Source organism: Dreissena polymorpha, chromosome 3 (assembly GCF_020536995.1).
Source record: "Dreissena polymorpha isolate Duluth1 chromosome 3, UMN_Dpol_1.0, whole genome shotgun sequence".
Classification (NCBI taxonomy): Eukaryota; Metazoa; Mollusca; class Bivalvia; order Myida; family Dreissenidae; genus Dreissena; species Dreissena polymorpha.
Window position 1 is genome coordinate 70,598,858 of NC_068357.1, and position 8,929 is coordinate 70,607,786.

The following is an 8,929-nucleotide window of genomic DNA, read 5'->3' on the forward strand; positions in this document are numbered from 1 at the left end:
TGGTCGAAACGCCATAAGACCCATTTCCGCATGATGCGGCTATGAAATGTGTCGAAAGAAAACTGCGTGTTATTTTCCCGCATCTAGTAACAGCCTCAAATTGTGAATGACATGTGCCGAACAAAAATACATCGTGATTAAGACGCAAAAGATAGTGGACTATTGTAACATTCATAAACTTCCGCAGCACATATAATTCAAACATTGTTTATTTATTCTTTTCTGTATACGCTTCTTTCAAAAAAAATTCCATGTAACACGATATTCAAATTATGTTTCGATTTGTCAATGTATATAGTTGAAGAACTCAAACCTCTGGCATAAATTGCACAACTCTTTCTCGGGGCGGATACGGCAGATGCGGCAGTCACCAGGTTATTTTTTCGTAACTAAGAAAATTGGCTTTAAACGCGTTGTATTAACCTTAGTTGTTCGCTTGCATCGTGGTTCTAGCGGGGTCATCCGTATAAACGCCTTTACCGCCCGATCATATATAACAATTAAACACATTCCACATGTTACACCAATCCAACGCCTTTTGTTTAATTAAACTTGGAATCTACATTATTAAAGGCAAGAAATTTGTATTAAGAGAAGTATTTATTTTAAATATGCGTTGAATTGTTTTGAAATAGCTTAAGAGATAACAAACAAAACTTTAACGAGCCGATGTGTCGCGCGAACAAATTTCTTTTTCGGAAAAATCAAAAGCCGAGTGTTTTAGTTTCTTCTTGTGCACGTTCGCAAGCGCGTGTTTGTGCGTGTGTTTGTGCGTGAGCACGTGTGGGCTTTGGGTGTGCTTTCGGCGACGTTTAACGTTTATCCCATATCGGGTCAGTAACTAACCCATATATATATATATATATATATATATATATATAGTGTAAATGTATAAAATTTACTCAAATATTTTGTTAAATATTGCAGGTAAAAAAAGAACTATGATGCCAGACATGATTGTATATTTTTTGCTTTTAAATTAATGCATGCATCGAATATTATAATCGTAAATCAAGTGTCAAGATAACAAAGTAAAATGAAAGAAGATACGAAACTGGGAAAGCGTGGGATTAACAACTTATCTTTGTGTGTAAATCACATGCCGTGAAAGTTTCCATTTTTAAAGACAATCCCGCCCGTGCAAAAAAAATGTGATAACGAGTGTTGACGCTAGCCAGTGTTCATATGACGGCAATATAAGGCAGTGGTAACGTTGTTTCATTTCCGACTAGGTGACGTAAGTTTTGTGTTGTAAAATGTGATACAAATATGTCCCCGAATAGCATACTCAGTACCATCTGGTTCGATTTTAAAACGCGTTAAAAGAATGATACTTTTACGTGTTAAAAAATTTAATTTTACTTTCTGTTAAGGAGTATAAGACTCGAAATGCTATATAATGATAAATGTATTCCATCTTGTTATTGCTGTCATCTGTTTGGTTGTTCAACATTTAGGAAATAAAAGTTGTTTATTAAAGATCATGTATGTGTGTATATTTTATGAAATTTGTATATTTATTTATTTATTTTTGACATGTATAAATGAGTATTACGATAGATTTTGATTTGTTCTTTTATTACGTAAAATGCTCATTTAACATATACTTACTTATTAGTTAATTAATTGAATGTACATTTAATTATGATAAAAAAAATGGTGTTCAATAAAGGCACATCAATAGTAATATGTATATGTTCATATGCCATACTTATTTTTATTTTTATATGTTGGTTTCATTTCAAACACGCGTTTGTTTCTATGTAGTTAGCTTATATAAAATGTATTGATATAAATATAATTGTTTCTGTCGGGATATCAATTCAGTATCCAAAATAGACAAGTTATCATTTGAAGACTTGTCAACAAAATCAGTATTTCATTGACCCCTTTAATGATCGCATAACCTTTTTTTAAACTTTGTTTTTCATTCGCAAAACTTGTGACAAAGAATAAATCACTGTTCAATTGTCTCACTAACTGTTATTAAACTCATCTAGAGTCCGTGATAAGCCTAAGGCATAACTGCATGTAAGAACCAAAGCAACAATATAAGACATCCGTCGGCGCTTCCTACGTTATTATAAAAGCCAATTTAACACAATGAAAATACATTTTAACAAACACATGCACGCCGCACAATATTACAAAACGATATTTATTTATTCGTTATTATGTTCAAGAATGATGTCAGTGGGTGTGTTATTAGTGAATTACTTTACGCGCATGTTATGGTAACGTGGCATTTTTGTAAAACTTTTACGATTTTCGGTACCGAAGAATAACAAACTTGCATACAAACAATTTATGACATACTCAAACCAATTAACGGTTAAGTCGATGAAAAGTTTGTATCAAATGTTAACTCACTTATTGCATGACACTAATCAAGCGCGCCTAATTCATTAACAACTTTATGCGATTTGCAGGAGTTCAAACGAAATGTCAATGAAATAATATTAAGAAATAATTACTTTAATTCTTCTTGGCGCTCACATAGTGGCATGCCTTTGCAAAGGTGCGCTGAAGGCCCTCCAAGCTGCCGTAGAGCTGCCCTTGCATCGTTGTCTCCTCCGTCCTGATAGGGCGCCTGGGTCCGTCGTGTTGTAGGCTTTACTGCGGTAATTGTTATGTTTCAATGCTGCCATTCAGATAGGGATCTAATGTACCTGTTATTATTTGTGCGGTTGTGGCCTGTCCACTGCCTGAATATGATAACAAATAATTACTTTTAATATAAAGGATTTAAAAGTTCCAAATTTCGTAAGAATAGAAACGCTTAACAATAAAGCAGCTCGCATTATTAAAATTAATTCTAATACCAACTAGCTAGTATTTAAGTATTATAAATGAATGAATAACTAGTTACGGGCCTAAATATATTAAAGCTATCAACATCTTGCAACAAATTCACTGATATCCGTTTAAACCCTTTTTAACCTTCGAAAAAAAAATTGTTTTAAGTGAATAACCCATAAAGCAATTAATACGCTGTGTTACAATTACAACTTAATACAGTACTTCATAATGCTGCCATTCACGATTTTGGGCCAGTCAGCTTTGAGCAATTTAACACATTCACTGACAAACAATTTAATTCTCAATCCGATCCTTTCTACCGGGCGCGTGTTACGAAACCCTTGACAAATTTGTCACTGCGGTAATACTTTATCACTGTGGTGATATATTTGTAACTGCGGCGATACTTTGTTTGACACCAAAGAATTAGATAAAAGCTAAATCAAACTAACCAATGAAATGTGTAACTTAAGAATTGTTAATTATGTTTATATAATTATTTATTATTGCTTTATTGTTATTGTGACGATGAGCTGTATATGGTTAAGTCGTAAATAAACTTTCTGTTCTGTTCTATAACTTCATAAAGAATTAATAATCTTGGCGACAATTTCAGACACCTTATTATTTTCCGTTGCCTCAACGTCTGTGCGTGTTTTTACAGCCGGATAAGTGTCATAAAACCGGGTATACCGTGAAGGCAGTGGACCGTTAAACAAGCGATAACGGATTAATAGCACGGGCCTTTTACAGGTCATAATACACCAAATAGTTTCCCTATATAATTCAATGTTAAAGCGACAACTTTGAGCGAAAATAAATGCAACATTTTGCACATAGAGACCCCCATAACCATACCTTTTCTTAAAGGCCATTCTAAGCGGAATCGATTTATGCAATAAAAAAGATATGTCATGTACAAAGCAAGAAAGAACTTGACACAAATCAAAATCGACTGTTTTTGCAACTTTTTTTTTCGGCCGTTTCTTAGTGGAATGTAACCTTTTCTAGTGCAATGGTTTACTATAGTCTTCAAGTGTATCATATTTCAGGGATTCAGTAGTGAAAACCTATTCATGCCCTACCATTATCTCCGCAAGATAACACCCGAATAATGGTAAAAAGTGTAAAACATGCCTTCCTGTCAACTATGATATTTTTTTAGAGAGTACAGCCCTACATGAAGCGATCATTTAGTGTATTGTAACCTATAAGACAACGTTTACTGTTAACATCGCGAAAAATAAGCACTTCTCGATACTTATAAACCTATTTTCTATGTGCATGCCAATTTTCAGACCGATCTTTCACGTAGAGATGCTTGAAAATGCATTTTATTACAACGTCTGATAAGCCATGTGGCTTTCGCGTTCGGAGCTTTGATTTACAACGGGCGTTCAGGCGTAAAACGATTACCCTAAATAATTACAATCGGTCAAAATACTGAAATATTGTTACTAGCTATGTAGAAAAAGAAGTAAACAACTATTAAAACGTGTTCATGAGCTCTTTCAGCACAAATTGTTGCGATTTGAGATGCTCAAGACGAGTTTTTGTACGTTTTTTGTCTTACTTTCCTCTGAAAACGTATTTTTTTCTTAAAAACTCACGATTCTCCTTAAATTCGTGAAACAAACGCATTTATTCCGTGAAATTTGCCAAAACGCGTCATATCTCACTAAAAAAATGATGATTTTCTGTAAATACAGCTCCTTTGCGACTAGGCCTGGTTTTGCGTTTAGGTCATAATACACCAAATAGTTTCCCTATATAATTCAATGTTAAAGCGACAACTTTGAGCGAAAATAAATGCAACATTTTGCACATAGAGACCCCCATAACCATACCTTTTCTTAAAGGCCATTCTAAGCGGAATCGATTTATGCAATAAAAAAGATATGTCATGTACAAAGCAAGAAAGAACTTGACACAAATCAAAATCGACTGTTTTTGCAACTTTTTTTTTCGGCCGTTTCTTAGTGGAATGTAACCTCTTCTAGTGCAATGGTTTACTATAGTCTTCAAGTGTATCATATTTCAGGGATTCAGTAGTGAAAACCTATTCATGCCCTACCATTATCTCCGCAAGATAACACCCAAATAATGGTAAAAAGTGTAAAACATGCCTTCCTGTCAACTATGATATTTTTTTAGAGAGTACAGCCCTACATGAAGCGATCATTTAGTGTATTGTAACCTACAATGGAAACCGTATGATCTAGTTGCGATAAAGCAGGTGATATGCCACTAAGTGTAATTTAACAAATAAAATGTACGATTCACTAACCATTTATTTACTCAAATTGATAATTAACTTATCAAGTATTTATTTATTAATTTATTTTTTGTTTAAAAGATCCATATATGAGTAATCATAATTTGTATACCACACTCGGCCACAAATAAAGATTGACATGATTTTGATATATGAGAGTCGGTTTGTTACGGGGAAAATGATTGGTTGAAAACTGACCTCAACTAATAAATGTAACAGCAGGCATACCACTATACCAACAGTCATAATTTGTCACAGCTGTGACAAAATTGTTACCGCAGGAAAAAATAGATATCACCGCAGTGACAAAATTGTTACCGCGGTGACAAATTGTCACCGCGGTAACGATTTTGTCACCGCGGTGATATTTATTTTTAGCTGTTGGCGTATTTGTACTTTTGACCCAAATGGTACGGCATATAGGTTAAGCAACTGTAAGTATCCGAAAAGAGACAGGGTTGTGTATTGCAAAGATGACCACTAAATGGTTTATGATAAGACGGTAATGCTTACGTTTATCATGTATCATTTATCAACTCATTGTGATCTGCGGTATAGGTTGTTTAGTTTAACCAATCGGCCTGATCGTGTCTGATAAGGGTGAATGGGCGCTTCTATAGCTGCAGGATTTTGGACGTTGGCACAAGTATTGATTCCTTGATTTGACCTGAGGGGCTCACAATGGGAATTTGTTTCCTTGTTCCATCCTTGAGATAATTTGCGGGGATTTGCAGAATGTGGATTTGGTGGGACCTTTACATGTGGAGTTGAGAGAGCGAGATTGAGTAATCTCCTGTTACGACGTTATTTAGTACCATCTTGACCATGAACTGTATAAGATCTATCATTATAAACATGAGTGATTTTGCCGGGTTACGTCTTTATCATTCTTGAATTTAAACATTATCTTTAATTTTGAGTTGTGGGAGAGGTTTTGTTGATCTGTAAAAATAAAGATGTTGTTCCTGCTTTTGCTTTTCATTTTGAACCTTATTTTGCATAACGGTTTCAGGTGTAAGTTGTTTGTTACTTATAGGCAATATAGATTTTGTTCTCCTTCCTATCAATAAGTGAACTGGTAAGTAACCACAACTGAGAGGGGGGTTTCTATATTCTAAAAGTGAAATGTATGGATCAAGTCCACTTTCCTTTACCTGTATGAGCAGTCTTTTGCGGTTTTAGCTGCATTTTCAGCTTATCCATTTGACTGTGAATTTAATCGATTGGACAATTCCTGTTTGAAATTCCATTCTTTTGCAAATTGGGTCATGCAATCTGAAGCAAATGATCAGCATTGTCACTTTTAACGTATCGGGTATACCGAAAGTTGCAAAGTCTACTTTGAATTTCCTGATAACGGTGCTACTTTTCGTATTAGGCAAGTACTCAATTTCAAAGTAATTACTGTACATATGCGTCTACAGTAACCAAATAGTATTTACCGCGTAACGCGAAAATGTCTGCCGAAATATGTTGCCACGATCTGTCCGGTATGTCATGTTGAAGTGATGGCTCATTTGCATTGGACGGTCTTTATTTCAGACAAAGACTGCACTGTAACACGTGTTCTGTGATGTCTTTCATCAAACCGGGCCAAAACTGCGCGTACTTGGCTCTTTCAACTGACTTATCTACACCAATGTGGATTGTGTGTACAGATTGTAAAATGTCACGTCGCATACCAGATTAAGCCATCTGAATAAGAGAGTTCATCTCTAAGTTATAGTGATTATTTTGTTAAGGTGTCAAAAGGTCACGTATGTATGTTAGTGTTTGATTGTGAAATGCTTTAAATACGAAAACTGACGTGAAATAGTGATTACGTTGTTCGAAAGTCACCCATTTTGATCTTTAAATAGGGTTTTTGAATTGGTGTTGTACTTTTTATTAAAAATATGTGCACCACAACGCTTTTGTAGTTTGACAATTCTATTAATTTCCGTTTGGCTGCTGAACTCCAGGTAACGCATGCATAGTCGTATATAAGTGAGATATAACCATTATAGAAGAGCTTACGCATTTCAAGGGTTAAATATGGTTTTATTTTTTGCAGAAAAAAACATGCGAGACGACATTTTTGAACAAACGCTGTTAATGTGTAGAGTATTGTCAATATAAAGGCCAAGAAGTTTTTCCACGCGCATAATACTGTCAGTTCACACGATACAGAATCATCAACAGCGTTAACGGTTTTCGACCAAGACATTGTAGCAAAATGGTGTTTTTTCATAAAAGTAACACCATTTTCCTTTAGCATGACATGTTATGTTATTGTCATGTTTTCTTACGCAATTTTGGCACGTTTTATCATCTTTGGTTTGGCTGCTTCTTCGGTTCAGGAATGCCTCTTGTCACGATGTTTCCTGTTATGGCTGGACGTGCTATGGAAAGCGTTCTCCATCGATGTCAGTTGACGTTGAGAAAAATCATGGCATTGTGCAATTTGTATTGCATTGTCTAGTGTAAACTCCGCTCCTCCATTAATTAGTTTTTCACGGATACGAGCACTATTTGTCCAAACATCAATTCTATCACGGATCATTTCGTCGCAGTCCGGAAAATCGCAATATTTCGCAGATTACCTCAATCGTTTAATGCATTCGTTCACACAGTCACTGTTTTGAATTTTATTGAAGAACTTATATCTGGCAAAGATCGAGTTTAGTTTCGGCTCGACGTGTGCCTGAAACCTACTTTACAAAGTGTCCAACTTTTGTCGTTCGTCTTCTTCAATTTCATGTTGCGTGAATGTATCTGCCCTTCTCACCGATAAACAGCAGAAGATAAGGCGTCTTCTCTGCTTCACTTTTCCGTTTCAGAGGTCCATCGCACATTAATTCAACATGTCGTCGGAATTTTTCCCTAGGGCTGGCAAGTTACTATCTGCCCAGTTAACACACGGAAGCGCGATTCCATTAAAATCCATTTTTACAATTAATGAATTTAACTCCCGCTTCTGACACCATGTGTTTCGTGGCTGCTATTATTAGTTTTAATGATATCTGTAAAGACAACTGGTCTATGTGACAGGCGCGATATAAACTCAAGAAGTAACACGTGTTTTTCCCTTAGTGTTTATTGATTGATACAGTTTTCCCTTAAGGTTGACATTTCCATCTTGGTGTTTGTAAAGATGAATTGAATTGTAATGTGAAATGATTTTATACTTTGTTATATTTTTTTTTACCATACTCAAAAGTAATATAATTTCTTTATGAAATGTTATCAAATATTTTATCACGATGTAATTGGATATGTTACAGAATTAATAACTTCTGGTGGTTTAGTTTATTTCCCTTTAGCTTTTTTCTTTGTTAAGTTACCAAGCTTTTATTCTTTCTGTGGCAATGTCAGCGTTTTTTATAACATTGTTGATTTATTTACAAACGTTTTGGGCGGCAGAATCATATTTTAAAGTTTTGCGTCAGCTAAGTTCCGGTTTTCAGTTGTTGTACATTACTGGTGTGCGTATCGACTTTGAACATATATCCAGTAAGGTTGTGTAACAGTTTCTCACAGTTCTTAACGAAGGTTGCAGTTGTAAGGTCACATAAAGACCAACTCCTCATCTTCACCATCGGTCTCTTTCCGAAGATAGTCATGTGCCGCCGAACAAGACATAGCGTCATGAATGTTAAGAGGGTCACCCTCGAAGAATAAATGTGTGCAAAACACGTTCATATCCATTTGTAGTTTCAACAAACAGAATGACAATGTCACATCTGAAGGTTGCATGTGTTACAGTGTTCATCTATTGTATGTATCCCATATGTTCTTTAAAGAATTTGAATAAAAATTGCATAGATTCACATTAAGATAACGTTCAAAAGGCACACGACACTAACGAAAACTCGA